Source organism: Carlito syrichta, unplaced genomic scaffold, assembly GCF_000164805.1.
Source record: "Carlito syrichta isolate Samal-C Ts95f unplaced genomic scaffold, Tarsius_syrichta-2.0.1 Scaffold311782, whole genome shotgun sequence".
In the NCBI taxonomy this organism is placed as follows: domain Eukaryota; kingdom Metazoa; phylum Chordata; class Mammalia; order Primates; family Tarsiidae; genus Carlito; species Carlito syrichta.
Window position 1 is genome coordinate 1,763 of NW_007255878.1, and position 26,981 is coordinate 28,743.

Here is a 26,981-nt window from a genome sequence, read left to right on the forward strand (position 1 = left end):
AACCAGTCATTCTGGGGGTTCTTCATTGTTTGTGTTCCAGAATCTGTTTTCTCAGTGTCTGATTTCCCAGGGGTCTGTGTGAGACCTATATTCTTCTTTTGGTTTTTCTTCATTTTTGCAGTTTTTCACCCTCCCTACTTTTTCTTTCCCTCCATGTCACCATCTTAATTCTGTTATTCAGGGGTAAAGGGATTGGTTTTACTTCTGTTTGTTCAATCTCCTATTTTTTATGTATGCCCTCTTACTTTGTTCAATTCTGGAGTTGCACTATAGGTTGGAGGTTGTTCTTTTTGCAGTTTTGATTTTTACTTAAGGGGGGAGCTGTGATTTAAAATCTATCTGCAGGTCCTGGTATTCACTGACAGGTGTGTGGATAATGTGGAACCCACTTCCCACTACCCTGGAATCTGTCCATGCATTGGGGTTGTAGGTTTACTCCCTGAAATAAAATGTGGTTAGCAGAGAGGAGAGAATGGAGCAGATAGTGGGTTGCAGAGGGGAGTGGAGAGATAGAGGAGTAAGGGGGAAAACAAATGAGTGTGCCAACAAATAGAGAGAGAGGCCTATACTGAAACAGATAAAAATAATAGACCACAGCTACAGATGAACCGACTCTCACACAAGAAATAAAAAATAAAAGAAATATATAGTGATCCTAACATACAAGCTAACCAACCACCTTATTAGTGTGCTGTACCTCTATACAAATATATGATTTACAGAGAGAAGAAAAGAGAAGGAAAGGAAAAGGAAAAAAGAAAAAAGGGAACAATACAGTAGGAATAGAATTAAGTCATTAAACTAATAGAATCAATGAAGCACACTCTGAGACATTTTGTTTAAGTCCAAAGTCCTTTCAGGTCTGTTTTCTAGTTTTCTTTTCAAGCTGGTAAATTAGTTTGCAGTTAGGGTAAGTTGCCCCTGGTCTGCTGTGAAGGACAGTTTAGATTACCCTCCGTCCAGCACTCTGGTTTATGTCTTTATCAAGCTTGTTTCTCCCATTTTAATGTTGTTACCTTGAGTCACCAGCAGGTCGTGCTATCTCAGCTGCTCACCCCAGAGGGGTGTGGCCAGACAGGAACAAGATGGCTGCCTGCCTCAGGGCAGACAACAGGAGACCCATGGCAGGTGGGCAGGACTGCTTGGTCACAGGAGAGGTGGCAGCGATCCCAGCATATCTTCCGTGAAGTGGCTTGAAGTGGATCACCTCTGGCCCGGGTTGTACGATGTGCTACTGCTGTCATGGAGGTCACCGCAGCCGCGGCAGTGGCAGTGGTGGCAGCAGGGGGTGGGTGACTGCGACGGTGGCAGCAGCACTGTTTGTGCCGCAGTGACTGTCCAGTCTGTCGCAATGCCCCAGCGGTGGCAATGGTCAAGCTCTGTATGAAGAGCAGGCTGCATTGCTGGGGTCCACAGCCCCCCAGGGCGATAGTCAGAGACCCACTGCAGATCTCCTTTGCAGAGGGCTTTACAGACCATGTTGCCCTGTCGCCATCTTGCCCTGCACCTGTTTTTTAAAAATGAAAAATCTTCTGATGTTCTTAAAAAAAGGAATGCTGCTAATTGAAGGGGAGGAAGCAATTACATAGAACAATGAGCTATTTCCTGCATAAAAAAAGAAAATAAATTGATAAGCATATTTTGTTTGCATTAAAAAACAGGGGATGGGAGCATGCTTGGAAGATGTTGGTCAAAGATTACAAAATTTCAGTTAGATGAGAGGAATTTCAGTAGATAGGAGAATAGAGTTCAAGAGACCTACTGAACAACATAGTGAAACAGTTAATAACAATGTATTATATTTTTGAAAATCACTAAGAATTTAAGTGTTCTCATCATAAAAAGATCGGAAGTAATGCATATTACCTCCATAGCTCAATATAGTTATTTCACAATGTATATATATTTCAAAATATACATGATAAATAAATACAATTTTTGTTTGTTAACTTAAAAATAAATAAATAAAATTTTAAATTTTTAAAAGCAGAGGGATAGCCAGGCTCATTGGTCAGCCTATAATCCCACGCCTTTGGGAGGCTAAGGTGAGTGGATTGCCTGAGCCTGCGGGTTCAAGACCCACCTGGGCAGGCGAAACCTCATCTCTACAATAAATCAAAAAATTAGCCAGGCGTGGTAGCGCACACTCGTAATTCTGGCTACTCAGAAGGCTGAGGCAGAAGGATCACTGGAGCCCAGCCGGTCGAGGCTGCAGTGGCCAGGAGTGGCCACTGCACTCCAGTCTGGGCAACAGAGTGAGACTCCAACTCAAAAAAAAAAAAAAAAAAAGCCAGAGGGATACATTAAAAAAACTACTAAAAAGCAGTTACCGAGAAAGGAAACTTGAAGGGGAAGGGTCAAGTAGGAATGAATCTTTTCATTCTAATCTTTAATTATATTGTAAATATGTTAGGTTATTACATAGTCAACATATTAGGTAGTTTATCAAATGCCAGTGAGCAGCACATGTTATGTAAGGGCCTCATTTTTTTTGTGAGGGTGAATTCTGATTCTTAGCTCAATATAGAATTTCTGAAGGAGGAGGCTGAAGCAGTTTCCATATAGCCCGGTACTGCTTAGTAGCACAATTCACTCCAGTCTCTTGGGGACAATCTAATGTCTGCTCTTTGCTATCAGGCAGTGATCACTGTTCTCCTGCAGCAGAACTGGTGCCTTTAGAGAGGCTCTGGGAATAGTTAACTGGGAAGTGCCCAGTAGCAAGATACCATCACCATGATGCCTATCCCCTACCCTATCTCCAGCCATCCTGTCAGAAGGAAGCAGGTAATCCCGCTACAGACCTGTTCCCAGAGTCCAGTGGGCATGTGCTTGTTGAACAAAAGGCTTCCATTTTCTAACAAATCTTCCATTTTATACCAAATCTTACCTAATACCAGGGGGAAAACTATCATTAGAGTCACCATCAAGAACCCAGAAATCACCTCCTTCATCCTTTGTGGATGTCACTAATATCTCTGTCTTTTTTGCCATTTAAATTTCTCACTGTGGAAGGGGTATTATGCGTGTATGTGTGTGTGTGTGTGTGTGTGTGTGTGTGTGTGTGTACGCACACGCATAAGCTCTTGCTTGTAAAAGACAGTAGGCCAGACATAGTAGCTTATGCCTATAATTTTAGCACCATGGGAGACTGAGGTGAAAGGATCACTTGAGGCCAGGAGTTCAAGACTAGCCTAGGCAACATAGAAAGACCCCTCTCTACAAAAAAATTTTAAAATGAACCAGGCGTGGTAGCGTGCATCTATAGTCTCAGGTATTCAAGAAGCTGAGGCAGGAGGATTGCTTGAGCCCAGGAGTTGGAACTATGATTATACCACCGCACCCCAACATGGGCATCAGAGGGAGACACTATCTCTAAAAAGAAAGTAGACCATAGCAGTTAAAAAATAGACAATTTAAAGTAGCAAAAATATAGGTTCAAATCCCAGTTTGGCATTTGGCAGCATGGCTTTGAAATTTGAAATATGCAGCCCAGTTTCCTTACCCAAAAGATGAGATTGTTTTATAAAATAAAAGAGAAAATATTTTAAAGCATTAGTCCTGTTCCTGGCACATAGGAAGAATTCAATAAACATGTGGCTGTTGATGATGATGACCTTCATCTTCTGGTTGTGAAACCTCTCATATAGCATAATTTGGAAGCTTTTGGTAGAAAACATATTGAAAAACCTTTATCAGCTTTTTTAGCTCAGTTACAGTGGGGTTACAGTTACAGGTGAAATTTCCTTCATGAGTTTCATGAAAACTTCTCTCGTTTTTTTGAAATAGCCCCCCTGAATTCAAGAAGTGATAATTCCTTCATGTATTTCTGAGCAAATTCCCAAGTGGAACTATTTATTTGTTTACACATGTAGCCAGAGTGGCTGGCCGTCATTTAAGCTGCATTAGGTGTCTTTGCTATCACCTCCTCCTATAATTGTAAAGCAAGGATAAGTTGGTTCAGTCAAGATACCCTCTGCTGAGAGTATGGACACAAGACAGACTCAGCATCTTCTTCTTTGTAGTCTTTAAACAAGCTCAAAATACATTTCCTACCAAAACCCAAAGCAGGTGTTATTGCTGCTCAAATTTCCTTAGGTCTGTCTCCTAGGAGAACGCTGCTGCTCTGTTTAGGGTCACAAAGACAGACTCCTGTAGGAAAGCAGTGAAACTTCAGGGAACCTTCTTTCTCTCTCTGCCTGTCTTCCTTTCTTCCTTTCCTTCTTTCTAATAATAATACTTATCCTAATAAACCTAAAAGAACTTACTACTACTATACCCATATCAAAGGCCCAGTCTTCCCTTTAAAGAGGTGACAACTTGGTGTGAAAGACATTAAGGAACTTAACCAATAATGAGTTATTCAGATAATGGCATGCTGTGATGCAAAGCATTCAGATAACAGTGAGGTCTGATGCAAAGTAGGTCTGTCTGACTCACACTCCAAGCTATTTGGCTTTATTGCCTTCCATTTTAAAAGAGAGTTATGGGGTAATTGCCTTGTAGAATTTGAGAAGGGCATGCCATTTGGCATTCTGCTTCTCTTTCCTATTTCACTAGCACACAGGAAAATCCTGACTCCTCCGGCTGCTTGAAATAGGAGTGTGGAAGAAGAGGCTTATTAGCAGATGACGGTTATGCTGGGGTTCCAGCAGTGCATGGGTTGTCCAATTCAAAACCACCATGAGCTGTAGTAGTCACTTCTTACCAGGGTATTAATCAGTATTCAAAGTAGAACTCATGGGCAAAAAGTGTTGGATGGAAAATCAACTTTACATCTGCAGAGGAAAAAAACAAAAAAGGGATCTTCCTTTGCCCTAATTCTAATACATCTTTCAGGGAACGTAATTTGGACTCAAGTCTTTCCTATTAACTATATAAGTGGAATTAATGACTTGATTCTAGTGGAGAACATAAAGTACTTAAGGAACTGCTTTGGCCAGATGACACATTATTAGTAGTAATAAGAGGTGGAATTATTTAGTATTTATAAGTCCCTATATTTGCAGAGATTATTTGATGACTTTCTGGCACATGTATTATAATCCTAATGGTCACTTTGTGCTCTCCCATTTTTCATGCTTGTACGTATTTGCAGCATTTAAACATTTGTGATACTAAGTAAAATTAATGCTCCCAAAAACCTACAGCTGCCTGCCCTGTCTAGAATACTTACTTCTCCTATTGAGAATCCTAAACCCATGTTTTCTTGAACAAAGACTTCTGCAGGCTATTTGGGATTATAAACCCTAAAATCAGTTGTCTGTTATTGCAGAAGAATTTAATGATGCTATGGTGTTGTTTAGTCACTGAGGTACCATCTATGTGAGGCAGCATCTTTGTTTCTAGCTGCAAATTCTGTTCTTGGATTTATTTCCATAGTCTTTCAATGCCTCTACATTGACTTAATCTTACAATATCTGAGTTTTAATTAATCAAATCTTGACTGCAGGTTTATCTGGGATAATGCAGAGTGAACTCCGATTTGCTATAAATGATACCTTCCCACCACTCCCCATTATAAGTTCATTTCTGGTACCACTGTTTCTTGTTTTGTGAGTTGGATGCTGATGATGATGACGATGATAAAAAGAGAAATTTATTGAGTTCTTAGATGTCAAGCACTTAGTTAAGTACTTTATTTGTATATTCACATTAGTCTTCATAAGAAATCTGTGAGTTAGGCATTATGATGATGATGATTACTCCCATTTTACAGAGGCAGAACCTGAGGCCTGGCTCACAAACTAGCCAGTGCTCCACCTGACATTCACACCCAGGCCATCTGACTCTACACCAACACACTTGAAACCATCATGCAACTTTAATTTGCTTCAGATTTTTGAGTCTTGTGAACTGAAGGAATTCTGTGCTGGTTTTTTAAAACAATTCTCTGATATTTTGTTTTATATATGCTCTGTTTAGAAAACCTTTGTGAATTCAAAAGGCCTTGATGTTGAAAGCTAAAAGTCAGAGAATTATTCTCAGCCCTTGAGCTTCTCTGTCTTCCCTTTTCTTTTTCTTTATCCATTTTTCCCATTCTAGACTGATGAACTGAGCCTCAGTTTTGAGGTTACCCTTTATAGAACAGAATTAAATTGTCTTTATTTTGCAATATAATTTCTTCTACCCTGCATCCTAACCACAACATAGCTTTGGGGATTGCTATTGGGCCACATGTTGGTGATAATGAGGTAGCCTCTGGTAAGGAACCCCCAACTTTTCTTCTTAAGAAATACAAATTGGCTGGGCTCGGTGGCTCAGCCTGTAACCCCAGCACTTTGGAAGGCTGAGGTGAGTGGATTGCCTGAGCCCGAGGGTTCAAGACCAGCCCCAGCAACTGGGAGACCTCATCTCTACAATCAATCAAAAATGAGCCGGATGTGGTAGCGTGAGCCAGTAGTTTTGGCTACTTGGAAGACTGAGGTGGAAGGATCGCCAGAGTCTAGCAAGCTAACGCTGGGATGGCTGTGATCTTGCCACTGCACTCCAGCCTGGATAATGGAGTAAGACTCCAACATACACACAAAGAAATACAAATCTTTCTGAGTCTTAGATAATTCTGAATAAAATCTATGTATACTTTCTCTGCATTTTCACCTCTGGCGTCTCCAGCATTCACAGATTATTTCTCTCATATAAAAAAGTGACCTGGGATATTGATTCACACTGGGTGTTGGTCATGTAATGTGTATCTCTATCTGATGTCACTAAAACAGATGCATTTGTACAGAGGATTTAAGGTAAAAGCATGCTTCTTAGGTGGTAGAATTTTAAGTCAAAACAATAACAGTTAGCAGGTGTCATGTTCTTACTCAGTTCCAGGCACTACACCAGGTTTTTCCCATAGTATCTCATTTAAACCTTACCTTAACCTTACAGAATTGATATATTGCTCTCATCTTACTAATGGAGAAATTGCATTTGTCTCTTGTATCACAGCTGGCAAATAACGGAACTGAGTTCAAACTCTGATCTGTTTCAGCTTAAAGCTATACCTAACCTCTGTGGTCCACCTGATGCTCAGGAGTTGGCAGGAAAGCCTTTCCCAGGATGGTCAGTCAACAGCAACATCTACTTTGCCTGCACACAAATCAACAAGGAATTATCTGGGATCCCCCACACACCCCCAGGGTGATGATATTTCATTCTCATCTGTGGTAGGAGACTGAGGGTGACAAATGAGGGTGATTCCTGAACCTTGACAGTTAATGAAGGATCAACCCAGGGAAGTCTCAGGTCCTGCTCTCCTTTGGACAGAATTAACCTACTTCTTCCGTACAGTGGGAGAGGGGTAGGGATCCTACATGAGGAAGAAAGGAGAACTCACTTACTGGCCACTTACGAGATGTACCCTATGTGCTAGGCTCTTTCAGAATTATCTCATGGACGGTTCATTCCTCTTCTCCTTGATAGGGGTATGTAGATTGAAGCACTATTTAGGGGGAGAAAATGACTGGAAAATAAACCATAGAGAATTCATTAGGCTTGACCTTTTTACTTTGCCATCACCTTCAGAAGATAGGGCATAAGAGCAAAGACTATGTGATAGCTAGTTTTATGAGTCAGCTTGGTTGAGCCACAAAACCCAATTATTTAATCAAGCATAACTAGGTGCTCCTCTGAGGATATTTTCTAGATGTGGTTAACATCTACAATCAGATTTTAAGTAAACGCAGATTGCCCTCAATAATGTTTGCAGGATTCACCCAATCAGTTAAAAGCCTTAAAAGGAAAAACTGAGAGTTCCCAGAGAAGTAATTCTGCAAGACTGCAACATCAACTCCTGCCTGGGTTTTCAGTCTGCCAGCCTGCCTTATAGATTTCAGATCTGCCAATCCCCACAGTCATATGAGCCATTTCCTTTAAAATCTGCCTGTATCCCTGTCTAATATACAATGTGTTGTCTGTTTCAGCCTGAGAATTTTGAAACTCTGGAAAGCATATGGATGAGAGATATCAACTCTGGGAACAACACTGTTGCCTCTGCTTTTCTCTTGTATACTTGGATGATATTCCTTAATTTTTAGCATTTTCCCAAAGCACTCTTTAGATGTCACTGGCACCTGGCTTGAGTGATGAAAGAATATATGGTTCTGAGTTATTTCAGTTCTATCCCCAATTGAAAGGTTAAAAAAAGAATACTGTAAAGCTGAGCAGTTGTCACAATGACCTGAAGTTTTGTGTCACTCAAATTACATGAGCACCTTCAAGAGGAGAATTGATGGTCCACACTGCCTCCACACCGTTCCTGATGAAGATGTGGTGGTCATCATCGCCTTGCCGTCTTTTACACTACACACCCAATTGGAGAACTCTGTGACATTTTTCAGCACCTTAGACTGTGACAATTTGTAGTATTGAGTCAAATTTAATTGGTTTCTCTCTGGCAGATTTAAAATCCAATATGTCCTGAGAAGAGTTCATCCAAAAGACCTGAAAATGAGCTGATTTGCCTCCCTTCAAACTAGTGAAAAAATTCAGCAGAGAATTGTTTAGCAGATTAAAGCTCATAAATCTGTCAGCAAACTTCACTGTCCATGTACATGAAATTAGGCAAGGCTTTTTCCCCTCACCTCCAATGTCATTTTGAATTATGTACTCTACATTATAGATAGATCAGCTACATTTTGGCTGCTAACCAAGCTTCTGGAAGACAAGTATAAGTTTTATTTTTATTTCAACCTGCTTCTGATTCAGAGCTTAGAGTGACATATAGTCAGGCATCAGGTTAAAAACAAATGATCTGTAATAGAGCAGTTAAACCACTTTCAATTACTCCCAATGAGATATAATTGGTGATATTGACAACTCTCTAGATTACATTGATTTCCCACCCAAGCTAAAACTCTTTGTAACACTTTTCATCCCACTGCCCTATTAGTTGTGAAATATACTTCAAGAAAAAAATTATAATAGTCATAAGTTCTTTATATATATATCTATTCTATTTTCCTGCAGTACGTGACCTTGGTTGGAAATAATTGACCACTTATTGAATGCTGACTCTTCGAGGCCTCCATGTAGTCTTACTTTGGTTGTACACTACAACAAAGAGGTCCAGCCAATGAGGTGAGGAAGAGCTAAAATCCAGCCACACTCCATTTACTGAGTTGTCCAACTTACAAAACGGACACCGTATTCCAGTTCACATGAGGTATCGCATAGCAGGATGGCTATTACACTCAGGAAATGAGCTGAGGGCTTCATATATACCATTACATTTAATCTGCACAAATACTATGCAAGATAGAGTTGTAAGAATGGAGAGAGAGGAGACAAGGGTGGAACCTGTCTGTGGAGCTGGAATTAATGCTATCAGTAAGAACTCATTACATTTAATAGAAAAAGGGGCAGACACAGATGTAAATAAATATTCAGGGTGTGTGTGTGTGCACACGTGCACATATGCACATGTGTACGCTCTAACTCTGACTTCTTAGGACAAGACAATTTTGAGCTTAAGTCATAGCAGTTTGTCATGTGGTTTTGGTCAAATCACTTTAACAATTTTGACCCTCATCTCAAAAAACAAACTAAAACAATAGGGGGATCCAAGACGGGCATTGTGGAACAGCAGACCAATGCCTCTCTCACAAAGCAAGGCAGAGAGTGAGAACCCAACCGCCAATAGAGACAGGCACCATGAACAGTTTTGAACAGGTGAAGTACCCTGAACCCAGCAGAAGTCTTTTCAAACACATAGAGATCAGAAAGCAGAGTGTCACAATGGGAGATGCTGGAACCTGGGCATCCTATCTCCTGCTGTGCACCAGGCTCATGTAGAAAATGAAGCTCTGCCCTGTGTACCCTATGTACAAGAGGGAGTAAGTGATCCTGACATGCCCTGGCTCTCTGCAACAGAACAGCTTTTTTCAGGGTGAAGCATGGAGCAAAAGCAAATACCCCCCTCTTTCTCTCTCACTGAGTGCTCTATATTGAATAACCAAAAAAGCTCTAGAACAAAAAGACATAAACTAGCTAACAAACAACAAAACCAAAGAAGAAAGATAAAGAGGGAAGTGTTGCTTTTCACAAATGAAGAAGAATCAAGGAAGACACACAGGGAATCCTAAAATTCTTAAAGAGACATTGCCTGAAAAAGCAACTATTAGTGTACAAATAATGGAAGTCATCCCTTCCCTGCCCAGAATAACCTTCCTCTGACAGTTACAGAACTCAGAGACTGAGTGGCTAAAATGAGCAAAGAGAACCACAGGAAGCTAAACTAGAAGCAAAACTCACCAAAGTCATATAGAAAGTAAAACTGGAATTGACCAACTTCAGAAAGTCCCATTCTGAAATTCTATAATTGAAGAAATTCATCCTGGAATTTAAAAACACAATAACAATCATAGGAAACAAGATCAATCAGAGGAAGGAATCTCAGAGCTTGAAGACCAAAATATGGAACTAACTCAGTCTGTCAAAAACACAGAAAGAAGGTTCAGAAAAAGTGAACAGATCCTCTAAGAGGTGTGGGACTATGTCAAGAAGACAAATCTATTCCTAATTGATATCCCTAAAGCAGAAGAGGAAACTAAGAACACCATGAACAAGCATTCAATGGAGTCATCACTAGAGAGGCAACCATTCAAGTGCAAGAGATTCAGAGAACCCCTGCAAGGTATCACATGAGAAGACTATCTCCAAGACACATAGTAATCCACCTTCACAACGTAAACATAAAAGACAAAATTCTAAAGGCAGCAAGAAATAAAAATCAGACCACTTACCAGTAAAGACCCATCAGAATTGCTCCAACATGTCTGAAGAAACACTACAAGCCAGAAGAGACTGAAATTCTATTTTTAACATTCTCAAAGATAAGCAATTCCAGTCAAGAATTTCCTACCCTGCCAAGCTAAGCTTCATCAGTGACAGATAATTAAAATCCTTCCCAGATATCCAATACCTAAAAGAATATGCTACCTCCAGACCAGCCATTCAGGAGATGCTTAAGAATGTGTTGAACAGGCCAGGCATGGTGGCTCAAGCCTGTAATCACAGCATTTTGGGAGGCCAAGGTGAGAGGATTGCTTGAACCCACAGGTTCGAGACCAGTCTGGGCAACATGGTGAGACCTCATCTCAATAATAAATCAAAATATTATCCAGGCATTGTAATGCATGCATGTAGTTCTGGCTATTTGGAAAGTTGAGGCAGAAGGATTACTGGAGCCCAGCAGGTTGACACTGAGGTGGCCGTGATCATGCCACTGCACTCTAGCTTGGGTGACAGAGTGAGACTCCAACTCAAAAACAAAAAATGTGTTGGACAGAGAAACAAAAAAAGATCAATCCAACACAAAAGTACAGGCAAGCACAGAGTTAACAGAGTATGCAGAGTACTCACAAACGTGAAAATACACACATATATAAATATAAAAGTAAAAAGCAAAGAAACCCCCTAAAAGCCCTAGGACAGGGATAAACCCACACATTTCAATGCAGCTTTCCAAGTAGCCAGAACTACATTTCAATGTGAATGGACAGAATGTAACACTGAAGAGGCATCGAGTGGCAAACTGGATAAAGAAACATAATCCAACATTCTGCCGCCTTGAGAAGACTTACCTCTCTGCAAAGGATACCCAAAGGCTCAAAGTGAAAGGCTGTAATCAACCTTTCAGGCAAATGGAAAGTAGAAAAAAGCAGGAGCAACTATTCTGATATCAGACAAAGCAGACGTCAAACTATCAAAAGTTAAAAAGAACAGAGAAAAACACTACATAATGTTAAAGGGCTCAATCCACAAGAAAGAAACATTCATTTCAAACATATATGCACTCAACAAAGGAACACCTGGTTTTATAAAACAACTACCAAGAAAACTAAAAGAGAATATTGACACTCACACAATCACAGCTGGAGACATAAATAAACCATAGACAGCTCTAGGTAGATCATTGAGGCAAAAAAACCAACAAGGATATCCAGAGCTTTAACTCAACACTTGATCAAATGGATTTAATAGACATCTGCAGAACACTCCACTCAACAACTACAGATTATATATTCTACACATCAACACATCGAGCATATTACAAGATTGGTCACATTCTTGATATAAATCAAGTGTGAATAAATTTCAAAAGGTCAAAATAATGCCATGCATCTTCTAAGATCACAAAGGAATACAAATAAATTTCACCACAAACAAGATCCCCCCCAAAACACATAGAGACATGAACACTAAGCAACATGTTGCTGAATGACTTCTGGGTCAACACAGAAATCAAGACAAAAATTAAAAGAATCCTCGAAACATACGAAAACAAAGACACATCTTATCAGAATCTCTGGGATGCCATGAAACCAGTGATAAAAGAAAAATTCACAGCATTGCACACTCACACATCAGGAAGATAAAAAGATCACAAGTAAACAGTCTAACATCACACCTAAGAGATCTGGAAAGACAAGATCTTCTAACTCCTAATTTCAGTAAAAAATTTAGATCACCAAGATAAACTCACAATTGTAATGTATAGATGACAACATATTATAGAAAAGATCAACAAGACAAAATGCTAGTTCTTTAAAAGTATAAATAAGATTGATTGACGCCTGGCCAGACTGACTAAAAAAAAGAGAAAGAAAGTCCAAATAAACACAATGAGTAATGAAAAAGGCAATATCACAACTGACCCTGAAAAAAATCCAAAAGATTGTGAGAGATTACTATGGACATCTGTATGCAAATAAACTAGAAAATCTAAAGGAAATGGAGGATATTATGGCATCATACAACCGCCCAAGGTTGAAACAAAAAGAAATTGAAACTCAGCAGACCAATAACAATTCAGGAAATTAACTCAGTCATCAAAACCTCTGCACCAAAAAAAGTCCTGGACCAGATGGCCTCCCAACTTAATTCTACAAGACATACCAGGAAGAACAGATACCATGACAACACAAAGGGTACCTGGTCCACTACCAGAGGGAGTAAGGGCTACCTAGAAACCTAAACTTCACCTGCATGCAGCCTACTTATGTTGTAAATGCTTGTACCCCAAGCTCTATAATAAATAAATAAATTATTTACAAAGGAAAATGGGAATGATAATAATAGCTAATTCATAAGGTTATTGTGATGATTAAATGAGGTGCGACACTTATCACAGTGTCTGGAACATATTATATCACCCAGACTACAGCTAATATAATAATGCTATTGTTAATTCATTATTAACATGGGATATTGATTTTAAATGATTAAATTCTTTGTCCGGGACACCCGAGTAGATTCCATCTTTTAGCTAACACCTTATGACACATTTTTTTCTTCCAGGATGCTGAACTTAATTTAAATAGTGCAATCAAAATCCAGCCAAGATATCTTCAGGGCCTTCCCAAAAGTCAGGGCCTGCCTGTAGGCAGCTATCCTCCTCAATGAATAAGGCTGAGCACAGGGGAATGTGATTGCATTCAATCAGAATTGAAATGAGCAAGGTCGAATCTTATCATGGAATAACACAGAAAGCTTGTCCCTGCAGTGGGCAAGACCTGACTGAACTTTTCCAAGAGAGAGCCCATTCTGTTTCCCTCAGTCAATATCTCATTTATAATTATAATATCCAAACATTCAATAACATTCCTATCATCCACCACTCAGATTTAATGAAATATGTTGAAGTAGGTTTTGTTTCTAAGACATTTCATGTGAGGGTGTTAATTTCACCTGAGTAGAGAGGATTTTAGTGACAAAATACAATGAAGTTCTTTGCTATTATACTTGGTTCAAACAAAGCCTGGTGCCACACACTAGGGAATGAAATCTTAAGCCCAAGAAAAACAAAACAAAATATAACATTTTTTCTTGGTGAAACTTTTACAAAGGAAAAAATGAACAGCTATTGAATCTTGTGGTTCCCTACTGAAGCCCACATCTTCCCTCTTTCAACAGACTTAACATGAATGGCTATGTTTAAAAAGAAAGGACAAGCTGGGCTCGGTGGCTCAGCCTGTAATCCCGCGCCTTTGGGAGGCTGAGGTGAGTGGATTGCCTGAGCCCGCAGGTTCGAGACCCGCCTGGGCAGGCGAGACCTCATCTCTACAATAAATCAAAAAATCAGCTGGGTGTGGTAGCGCATGCCTGTAATTCCGGCTACTCGGAAGGCTGGGGCGGAAGGATCGCCAGAGCCCAGCGGGTCGAGGCTGCGGTGGCCGGGAGCAGCCACTGCACTCCAGTCTGGGCAACAGAGTGAGACTCCAACTCAAAAAAATAAAAAAATTTTAAAAAATTTAAAAAATAAAAAGAAAGGACAAGGACAAGGCAGAGCACAATGGAAAAATAGAACCCTCAGTGACCGCCTCCCCAGTGCAATACCAAATTGAACAACTATCCATGCAAGAAACACCTTCTTAAGAATAAGAAGGGGGAAAAAAAGGCCAGGGGCGGGGCTCACGTCTATAATCCCAGCACTTTGAGAGGCCAAGGTGAGAGGGTGACTTTGAGCCCAGGGGTCCAAGACTAGCCTGGGCAACTTGGCAAGACCGCGTTTCTACAATTAAAAAAAAAAAGTTAGCTTGGTGTGGTGGCACGTGCCTGTAGTTCCAGCTACTTGGAAGACTGAAGTGGAAGGATCACCTAAGCCCAGCAGGTCGTGGCTGCGGTTACCGTGAGCGTGTCACTGCTCTCCAGTCTGGGCGACAGAGTCAAACTCCAACTCAAAAAGCAAAAAGAATGAAAAAATCAGGTGAACAGTGACAATACATTCTTTTAACATAATTTCAAGGAAAGAGAATTGAAGAGAGTAGGAAAGACAATCTTGCATTTCCTACATCTGCCTTCAATCCCCAAGCAGCACAGCATGGAAAGAAAGTCTGTGTGCTTGGAGGAGGGAGAACAAAGCAAGCGAGGGACTTTGCACTGGAACTCAGTGCTGCCCTGTCACAGTGGAACACACACCAGGCAAAATTCTAGCAGTGCCCAGGGAGGAAGCATGTAGACCAGCCTTGCACCAGAGGGGAATCCTCCATCCCACCAGAAAGAATTCAAGTTACAGCTGGCCTCACCATTGGCTGACTAAAGTGGCCTTTGGCCTGGAATAAATTTGGGAGGCAGTCAGGCCACAGTGACTGCAGTCCTCAGGCAAGCCCTGGTGCTGCACTTGCCTCAGAGGAAGTGAACTTGGCGCACATATAATCCAGGATGACACTAGCCACGGCAACCAAGGGAGTGTCTGCATCACCCTTCCCCTAACTCCAAGCAGCACAGCTCAGGGAAAGAATCCTTACACTGAGGGGAAGGAGAAGAAAAGCTACAGAAGACTTTGTCTTGCAACTCGGGCACCAGCTCAGCCACAATAAAATAAAGTATCAGAAAGATTCCTGAAACATCAAATTCCAGGCCTTTGTTCCTAGGTATTGTTTCTAAACCCACCCTGAGCTGGAAGGAAATCTGCTTTCCTAAGAACTAACCCAGCCTTAGAAGGAATCACTACATGCTGACTAAAGAGTAGGGTTCTAGGCCTTGATTAAACATCAGTGGTAGCCAAGCAGTAGTCACTGTGGGCCGTGAGCAAGACACCATAGTGTGCTGGTCTGCAAGGCCACAGGTGCAACCCAGCAAGGTGTCAGCTGTGGTGGACACAGAGTGCTTGTTTCATCCCTCCACCAACTCCAAACAGCCCAGTATGAAGACTACTTCTCCTGTTTGGGGAAAAGAGAGGAAAGAAAACAAGACTTTTCCTAGTAACCCAGAGAATTCTCCCTTATCTTCCTCAAATCCATCAGGGCTGTGTATCTAGGAGTTTGCAAGAGTAGCAGTTACCACTTAGTGCTAAAATGGCTGCAGTGACCACAGGCTTAGGTCACAATATTCCAACATTGTTGGATTACTGGAAATCTTTCTCCAGGCATTAACAAACATCCACAAGCATCAACATTATTCAGGGAAACATGATTTCATCAAACAGACTATTTAAATAAGATCTGTTTGACCAACCCTAGAGTAACAAAGATATGTAACCTTATGGACAGGGAATCCAAAATAGGTGTGTTGAGGAAATTTAACAGACATCAAAATAACACAAAGAAGAAATTCCAAATTCTATCACAGAAATTTTTTTTAAAAATGAAATCATAAAACAATCAAGCAGCAATTCTGAGGCTGAAAAATTCATCAAAATATCTCAATTGCAGAATTGATCAAGCAGAAGAAATAATTGTAAACTCAAAAAAAACTTTTTAAAAATATACAATCAAAGTAGAAAAAAGAAAAAATAATAATAAAATAAAGTACAACTACAAGATCCAGAAAATAGCCTCAAAGGGGTAAATCTAAAAATCAGTGTCCTAGAGCATATATAGAGAGAAATCAGGGTAGAGAGTATTCAAAGAAATAATACAAGATCTTTCCAAACCTAGAGAAACATATGCATATTCAGTTACAGGACAGTCAAAGAAAACCAAGAAGATTCAGCCCAAATAAGGCTAAAATAAGAGTTTTAATGATAAAACTCTCAAATGTCAAGGATAAAGAAAAGATCCTGAAAACAGCAAGAGAAAACAAAAAGCAAATAACATATAAAGGAGCTCTGATACATCTGGCAGCAGATATCTCAGCAGAAGCATACAGGCCAGGAGTGGGTGGGATGATATATTCAAAGTGCTAAAGGACAAAAACTTCCAACTCAGAATTTTAAAATCAGCGAATTATCTTTCAAACATGAAAGAGAAATATTTTCTCAAGCAAAGGCTAAGAGATTTAATCATCAGCAGACCTATTTGATGAGAAATGCTAAAGGGAGTTATTTAATCTGAAAAAAAAAGAACATGTTTAACAAAGATTTTAACGAACAACAAGAAATCATCTGAAAGTACAAAACTAACTGGTGAAAGTAAGTACACAGGCAAATACAGAATACTCTTACACTATAATTGTTGTGTGTAAACACAGTCATGTTTTGAGTAAGGAGACTAAAAGACAAGTCTATCGTAATAACTTTAAGAACTTTTAAAAGATAGACAGGGTTTCACTCACTGCCCCTGTCCCACTCTGTGTGTTCTTCTGTAGGCCAACGGCCAGCATCTCCACTGATCGCAATGAAAAAAGAAATCGCCATGCTCCTTATTGACAACAGTTCCAGCATGTGCAAAGTTGACTTTGCAGGGCATGACGCCTCCCCAAGTCATGTTCCCCTCCATCGTCAGGTGCCCTTGGCACGAGGGAGTTACAGAGGGCATGAGTCAGAAGGACTCCTACACGGGCAATGAGGCCCAAAGCAAGCAAGGCATCCTGATTCTGAAGTATCCCATTAAGTATGGCATCATCACCAACTGGGATGACATCAAGAAGATCTGTCACCACAGTTTCTACAATGAGCTACACGTGGCCCCTGAGGAGCACCCACTGCTGCTGACCGAAGTTCCCCTGAACCATAAGGCCAACAGAGAGATGACCCAGATCATGTTTGAGACCTTCAACACCCCAGCCATGCACGTAGTCATCCAGGCCATGTTGTCCCTCTGTGCATCTGGTCGCATCACTGGTATTGTCATGGACTCTGGAGAGGTCACCTACACAGTGCCAATCTATGAGGGCTACACCCTCCCCCATACCATCAAGCATCTGTACCTAGCTGGCCAGGACCTAACCAATTACCTCATGAAGATCCTCACTGCGCACAGCTACAGTTTCACCACCATAGCTGAACTGGAGATCATGCGTGACATCAAGGAAAAGCTGTGCTATGTCACCCTAGACCTCAAGCAGGAGCTGGCCACAGCCATGTCCTCCTCTTCTCTAGAAAAGAGCTACCAGCTGCCCGACAGCCAGGTGACCACCATTGGTGATGAGTGTTTCAAAAAAAGTGTCCAGAGGCGCTGTTCCTGTGGCATCCAGGAGACCAACTGCATCATGAAGTGTGACAAGGACATCTGAAAGGATGACAGTACTGTATACCAACACAGTACTGTCTGGTGGCACCACCATGTACCCTGGCATTGCTGACAGGATGCAAAAGGAGTTCACCTCCCTGGCACCCTGCACCATCAAGCTCAAGATCATCACTCCTCCTGAGCTCAAGTACACAGTGTGGATTGGCAGCTCTATCCTGGCCTCCCTGTCCATCATCCAGCAGATGTGGATCTGCAAGCAGGAGTACCAGGAATTGGCTCCCTCCATTGTCTACCACAAATGCTTCTAAATGAACTGTGAGCAGATGCATAGCATTTGCTGCATGAGTCAATTCATAAGTATAAATTTGCCCTGGCAAATGTATTCAGCTCACACTAGCCTCATGAAACTGGAATAAGCTTTTGAAAATAAATTTGTCCTTGAAAGTTGCATACAGTATTAGCACTGGAACATAGAACTTGTTGCTGATTTTTGACCTTATATTCAAGTTAACTGTTCCCTTGGCATTTGTTTAATACCCTGTACATATCCTTGGTTTAAACCTTTAATATATGTGACTTGGTCACTTCGTGACTTAAGAGAGAATGTGCTTATAGAAGAGACATTAGTGGTTTGGTAAAATGTGTGTGACCAAGAGTCTTGATCTGTGCAGGGTATTAATGTGTTAAAGCTGAGTATTCCAGGGTTTTTCTAGAGGCTGGCAAGAGATGAAAAATTTGTCATTTCTGTCTTGCCAGCTGGTCTAACAAGGTTAGAAAAGTTTCAGACTTGGGACCCAGTTTCCTAACTATTTCCTTGCCAGAACACCATGGGCTGTTACTTGCCTTAAGTTGGAAATGATTTGCATTTACACCTGTAAATTTATTCATCCTTTAAATTTATGTAATATTTTTGTATGCAATTCTTAGTTCTTCAAGAGATGACAGCAGATTTTGATTTTCTACTGTTATATGAGAACATTAGGCCCCAGCAACTTGTCATTATATAAGGAAAAATAAAGGGCAACAGTTTAAAAAGAGAGAGAGAGTGAGACAAACGGTATAAAATAATGTAAACTGTAGCAACAAAAAGTCAAAAGCAGGATGTAGTGAGTGTGGCATTTCTTAATTTACTCTTTGCTTGTTAATTTTTCTTTTCTTTGTAATCAGAGTTGTCATCAGCTTAAAATCACTGATTATAAGATGTTATTTGGAAGTCTCCTGGCAACCACAAAACAAAAACTTATAATAGGTAAGCAAAACATTAAAAGGAAGAAATTCAAACATACTACCAGATAAAATTACTTTTACACAAAGAAAGAAAGGCAAGAAGGAAGGAAGAGAGCACCAACAAAACAACCAGAAAGCAAATAACAAAATGACAATAGTAAGTCCTTTCCTATTAATGACAACATTAAATGTACATAGACTACATTCTCCCATCAAAAACCAGAGTGGCTAAATAAATTAAAAAGCAAGACCTAACTATATACTGCCTACAAGAAACACACATAGACTAAAAATAAAAGGATGGAGAAATATATCTCATGCAAATGAAAACCAAAATAGAGCAAGAGTACCTATACTTAAATTAGGTAAAATAGATTTCAAGACAAAAACTGTAAAAAGAAGTAAAGATGGTCATTGTATAATAATAAAGGTGTCCATTTAGCAAAAGAATGTAACAATTGTAAATATATATGTTCCCAATGCTGGAGCACCCAGATATATAAACAAATTTTATTAAAGTTAGAGAGATAAAACCCAATACATCAACAGCTGGGGACTTCAATACCCCACTTTCAGCAATGGAAAGATAACCTAAACAGAATATCAACCAAAAAAATCAATTTAATTTGCACAATAAACCAAATGGTGCTAACAGAAATTCACAGTTCATCCAACAGCAACAGAAAACCATTCTTCTATTTAGCATATGGAACATTCTCAAAAGATAGATCATATGTTTGGCCATAAAACAAGTCTTAAAAAAATTTTTTTAAATAAAATTACATCAAGTATATTTTTTATTCCAGTAGAATACATCTAGAAATGAATAACAAAAGGAACTTTGGAAACTATACAAACACATGGAAACTAAACAATATGCTCCTGAACAGCCAAAGAGTCAATGAAGAAATTAAGAAAGAAATTTAAACATTTCTTGAAGCAAATGAAAATAGAAACAAAGCATACCAAAATCTATGAGATACAGCAAAAGCTATACTAAAAGGGTAGTTTAAACACCTATATCAAAAAGTAGAAAAATTTCACATAAACAACCTAGTGATGCACCTTAAAGAACTAAAGCAGCAAGAGCAAATAAAATTCAAATTTAATAGAAGAAAAAATAAAGATAAGAGCAAAAATAAATAAAGTTTAATTTTTTTATACAAATCAACTAAACAAAAAGTAGATTTTTTAAAAAGATAAACAAAATTGACTAATCTTTAGCCATACTAAGAAAGAAGAGAGCTAATTCAAATAAATAAAATCAGGGTCAAAACAGGAGATATTACAACTGATATCACAGTAATTCAAAGGACCATTATAGACTATCATGAGCAACTATCTGTTAATAAATTGAAAAACCTAGAAAAAAATGGGGTTAAACTTCTAGATACATGTAACCTACCAAGATTGAACCATGAAGAAATTCAAAACATGAATAGACCAATAACTGGTAACAAGATAGAAGCAATAATAAAAAGTCTCCCATCAGGGAAAAATTCAGGACTTGATGACTTCACTGTTGAAGTCTACCAAACATTTAAAGAAGAACTAAAACCAATTCTACTCAAACCAATTTAAAAACTCGAGGAGGAGAGAATACTTCCAAACTGATTCTATGAGGCCAGTATTACCTTGGTATCAACATCAGGAAAAGATACAAAAAAAAAAAGAAGAAGCCTATAGAATAGCATCTCTGATGAACATAGATGGAAACATCCTCAACAAAATACTAGTAAACCAAATTCAACAACATATTTTAAAAGATTATTTATCATGATTAAATAAGATTCATCCCAGGGATGCAAGGGTGATGCAGCACACACAAATCAATAAGTATGATACATCTTTTCATCAGAATGAAGAGCAAAGTTGTATAATCATATCAATAGATGCTGAAAAGCATTCAATAAAATTCAGTATCTCTTTATGATTAAAGAAAAACTCTCAGCAAATTGGGTATTGTGGGGACATATCTCAACATGATAAAACCCACATACAGCAAACCCACAGGTAGCATCATACAGAATGAAGAAAATCTGAAAGCCTTTCCCCTAAGATCTGGAATAAGACAAGCATGCCCACTTTCACCACTTTTATTCAACTCAGTTAGAAGTCCTATAAAGAGCAATTGGAGAAGAGAAATAAATAAAGGGAATTAAAATTTGAAAGAAAGAAGACAAATTATCCTTGTCTGGAAATACACCAAATATTCTCTTATACTTAGAAAAACCTAAGCACTCCACCAAGAAACTGTTAGAACTTATAAACAAGTCCAGTAAAGTTGTAGGACACAAAATCAACATTAAAAATCTGGAGCATTTTTATATGCCAACAGTGGTCAATCTAAAAAAGGAACCAAGAAAGTAATCCTACTTACAATCACTGCAAATAAAATAAATACCTAAGAATAATCTTAACCAAAGAAGTAAAAGATCTCTATAATGAGAACTGTAAAACATCGATGAAAGAAATTGAAGAGGACACACAAAAAAATGGATATTTCATGCTCATGGATTACAAGAATCAATCTTATGAAAATGTCCATACACAAAGCAATCCACAGATTCAATGTAATCCTTTGAAAATACCAGTGTCCATAAGATGGATAAGATGGACATTAAAACAGTGTCTATTTCCTAGGGCTGTTTTGAGGATTACAAGAGATAAAATCCAAAGAATGCAATGTATATGCTGAAAAACCACACTTCCCATTAATTCAGAAAAATAAACGTGTACCTGATTACACATAGGAATTCAGGGGGAAAAGGCATTTTTAAACACTAAAGAATCGTAAGTAATCTACTCATGCAACAAACTGCTTCACATTAAGTCAGACATGACATTTTTTATATTAAAGGAAAAGTACTTTACAAATTTGTCTTTAACAGGGTAGGTCATCTTTTACTTAATTGGTAAAAGACTGCTGCTATGCGGTGTATCATAAACATTTCTATATGTTAGAAGTTTCAAATCCCGTTTTAAATAAAGCAAATAGTTCCAGTTATAAATAAATAAATAAAATATCAATGACATTCTTCACAGAATTAAAAAATAATTTGAAAATGTACATGGAACCACAAATGACCCGAAATTGCCTGGAGACATCACATTGCCTAAATTCAACTTATGCTAAAAAGCTGCAGTAGCAAAAACAGCATAGTACTGACATAAAAACAGACACATAGGCTAATGCAACAGAAAAGAGAACTCAAAATAAAAATCCAGGCATTTACAGTCAACTCATTTTTGTCAAAAGTGCCAAGAACATACGTTGGAGATTGGAGAGTCTCTTCAATAAGTGGTGCTGAGAAAACTAGATAACCATATACAAAAGAATGAAACTAGACCCAGATTTTGCCATATACAAAAATCAAATTAAAATAGATTAAAGACTTAAATCTAAGTTCTGAAACTATTTTCTGAAGAAAATATTGGGGAAATACTCTAGGACATTGATCTAGGCAAAAGTTTCTTGAGTAAGACCTCAAAAGCATAAGCAAACAAAGCAAAACTGGGCAACTGGAATCAAGCTAAAAAGCTTCTGTACAACAAAGGAAGCAGTCACCAAAGTGACAAGACAACCCACAGAATGGGATAAAATAAACAGAATATATAAGGAACTCAAACAACTCATAAGGAAAAAAACACTAAATAATTTAACTTAAAAATGAGCAAAAGATCTGATAGACATTTCTCAAAAGAAGACATGCAAATGGACAATAGATATATGAAAAATGTTCAACATCATTGACTATTAAAGAAATGCAAATCAAAATCTCATAGAAATTAAAATGGCTTTATCAAAAAGACAGAATATAGCAGATGCTTACAAGGATGTGGAGAAAGGAGAACCCTTCTGCACTGTTAGTGAGAATGCATATTAGTAGAACCACAATGAAGAACAGTATGGAGGTTCTTCAAAGACTAAAAACAGAACCATCATATGATCTGGCAATCCCTATAGATTGGTATACATCCAAAAGAAAGAAAATTAGTATACTGAAGAGATATCTGTACTCTCATGTTTATGGAAGCACTATTCACAATAGCCAAGATATGACATCAACCTAAGTATCTATTGACAAACGAATGGATTTAAAAATGTGGTACATACACACAATGGAATATTATTCGACCACAAAAATAATAAAATCTTGTAATCTACACTAATATAGATGAGACTGGAGGGCATGATGTTAAGTGTAATCAGCCGGGAACAGAAAGAAAATTATTGTATGTTCTCTACATACAATACATATGTGGGAGCTAAAAAAAAATTAAACTCGTGGAGATAGAGAGTAGGAAGATGTTTGTCAAGGACTGGGAAGGGTTAGGAGTAGGTATAAAGAGGGGATGGTTAATGAGTGCAAAAATGTAGTTAGATACAAAGAATAAGATCTATGATCTATGCACAATAAGGCAACTATAGTTAACAATAAATATAGTTATATATTTTAAAATATAATAAAAGAGTGGATTTAAAATGTTTCTAACACAAACAAATAATAAATGCCTGAGGTAATGGATATCCCAATTGCTTAGTTTGTTCATTACATATGGATTTCATATATCACATGTACCCCATAAATATATTTATCTATTATTTATTCATAATTAAAAATAAACATTTTTTAAAAGAATAGTCACAGCTCTTTGATTTTTGTTTTTTAATTTTAGAGTTGTGGGGTACCAGTGAGGATTTACTACATAAGTAGGTTGCATGCAGTTGAAGTTTGGGCTTCTAGCTCTCCCTCTCTCTCCCGGATCAAGGACCAGGTACCCAGTGTTTTGCCACGTGCCCCTCTTCCTCCTCCATTCGTCCCTCCCTCTCTCCCTCCCTTAGCAGTGTCCAGCATCTAAGAATGGGCATAGTTTATCTGTTGCTGGATCTTTTTTGAAAGACCACCTGAAAAAATGTCTGGGGTAAATTCATTCTTATATGAATGCCAGAGTTTCATGCCCTTGCTAGATATGGAGAGCACTTGGGAAAAGATCATAAGGAGTATTTCTAATGTTTTGTTTTCTAATCTTTATTTATATTTTTAATTTTTTATTTCAATAGTTTAAGGGGGTACAAATGACTTTTGTTTACATGGATGCATTGTATAGTGGCAAAGAAGTTTGGGCTTTATGTGTAGCATTCAACTCCAGCGGTGCACATTGTACCTAATAGGTGATTTTTCATTCATATCCCCTTCTCACACTCCCCCTGCTGAGTCTTCAATGTCTGTTATGCCATACTGTATGCATTTGCAGTTCCTTAGTTTAGTTCTTACTTATAAGTGAGAACATGTGGCATTTGGTTTCCCTTTCCTGCATTACTTCACTTAGGATGATGGTCTCCAATTCCATCCAAGGTGCTGCAAAAGACGTTATTTCACTCTTTTTTATGGCTGAATAGTACTCCATTATAGATAGATAGATAGATAGATACATAGATAGATAGATAGATAGATAGATAGATAGATAGCTATAGATATGCATATGTATATATAATATTTTATTATGCATATATAAAATTTGTATAATCCACTGATCTGTTTATGGGTATTTGTGCTGATGCCACATCTTTGCCATTGTGAATTGTGCTGCAATCAACATATGAGTGCAGGTGCCTATTTTGCATAGCAACCTATGTTACTTTGGGTAGATACCAAGTAGTGGGATTGTTGGATCAAAGAGGTCTACTTTTAGTTCTTTGAGAACTCTCCATATCAATTTGCATAGAGGTTTTACATATTTACACTTTCACCAACAGTGCATAAGTTTTCTCTTTTCACTGTATCCATACCAACATCCTTTTTTTTTTAATAATGGTCATTCTGACTGGTGTAAGGTGGTTATCACATAGTGGTTTTAATTTGTATTTTCCTGATGATTAGTGATGTTGAGCTTTTTTTTTTGCATATTTGTTGGTCATTTGTATGTCTTCTTTTGAGATAAGTCTGTTCTTGCTATTTGCTCACTTTTTAATGGGGCTTCCCCCCCCCACTGATTTGTTTGAGTTCTTTATTGATTCTGGATATTAGTCCTTTGTCAAATGTATAGTTTGTAAATATCTTCTCCCATTCTGTTGTTTGTCTCTTTATTCTGTTGATTATTTATTTTGCTGTGCAGAAGCTTTTTAGTTTAAGTCCCGCTTATTTATTTTGTTTTTTATTACATTTGCTTTTGAGATCTTAGCCATAAATGAATTTACCTAGTCCAATGTCCAGAAGAGTTTTTCTGAGGTTTTCTTCTAGGACTTTTACAGTTTCAGGTCTGACATTTAAGTCTTTAATCTATCTTGAGTTAATTTTTGTATATGGTGAGACATAGGAATCAAGTTTTTTTTTTAATGTGCTGTCAATTTGATTTGTTAGTATTTGTTGAGGATTTTTACATCTATATTCACCAAGGATACTGGTCTACAGTTTTCTTTTTTGTTGTGTCTTTTCCTGGCTTTGGTATTAGGGTGATACTGATTTTATAGAACTAATAGAAAGAGTTACCTCCTTTTCAATCTCATGAAATTAGCTTCAGTATAATTTGTACTAGTTTTCCTTAAAAGTCTAGTAGGATTCAGCTGTCAGTTCATTCAAATTAAATATTGGGAGACATTTAATTACTGATTCAATATTGTTACTTGTTATTTGTCTGTTCAACATTGCTGCTTCTTCCATCAGGAAGGTTTTTGCATGTGTTATTTACAACTGTAATCTGGGGAAAGGGTTAAATGTCTTTAACATCACTTTTTTAAATGATTGTTATAAAGATGTAGGGTAAATTCAGGGTTAGGTATACAAACGTTGATTATGCGGGTACCCTTGTTGATGAGGTGTTCCACTCCCTCCCCTAGCAGTTTCGCTCAACTGCTAATCCCACTAACCCCCCACCCCTGACAGGTTCCCCCTATTGCCAAACCCTTTCTTATAGTATACTACTATAATTGTTCAGGGTTGACTTATGGGTGAGAATATATGGTACTCTGTTTTTTGTTTCTATGATAGATCACTGAGTATGATCAACTCTAAATCCATCGAAGTTACTGTGAAGTCCATATATTTGTCCTTCTTAATGACTGCATAAAATTCCATTGCGTGTATGTACCACATTTTTTATCCAGTTCAGATTTGGTGGGCAACATGGTTGGTTCCATGTTTTTGCTATTGTGAATAGAACTACAACAAACATACGTGTGCAGGTATCTTTTTTGTAGAATGATTTGAGTTTCCTAGGGTATATTCCCAATAGGGGAATTGCTGGGTCATATGGAAGGTCAATTTCTTGTTCTTTCAGAAATCACCACACTGTCTTCCAAAGTGGTTGCACTAGGAGAAGTGTTCCTTTTTCTCGCATCCTCACCACCATCTGTTATTTCTTTGTTAATGATGGCCATTCTTACTGGGGTTAGGTGGTGTCTCAGTGTGGTTTTGATTTGCATTTCTCTGATGATGAGTGAGGCTGAGCACTATTTTATGCGTCTGTTGGCTGCCTGTATATCTTCTTTTGAGAAGTGTCTATTCATTTCTTTTGCCCACTTTTTAATGGAGCTGTTCTTTTCCTTTAAGCACATTAGAGTTCCTTGTAGATCATAGATGTTAAGCCTTTGTCAGATATACAGTTGGCAAATATTTTTCCCCATTCTGTGAGCTGTTTCTCTGCTCTCTTGATGTTTCTTTTGCTTTGCAGATGCTCGTTAGTTTGATGAGGTCCTACTTGTCCATATTATTTCTTAAGGTATGGGTATTTAGGATTCTAAATTGGAATTGGTTGCCAGTTCCAATTTCTATAAGGTTGTCTCCTGCATTATCTAAGATTCTTATTGTTTGAGGTTTTATCATTAGGTCTTTGATCCATTTAGAGTCAATTTCTGTGTATGGTGGGAGGTAGGGGTCCTGTTTCAATCTTCTGCATGTGATCAGCCAG

At 38.4% G+C, this 26,981-nt stretch overlaps 1 pseudogene; it reads left to right on the forward strand.

Moving 5' to 3' along the window:
- The first annotated feature begins 17,045 nt into the window (after positions 1-17,045).
- On the forward strand, positions 17,046-18,151 carry LOC103271593 (annotated as a pseudogene).
- The last annotated feature ends 8,830 nt before the right edge of the window (positions 18,152-26,981 follow it).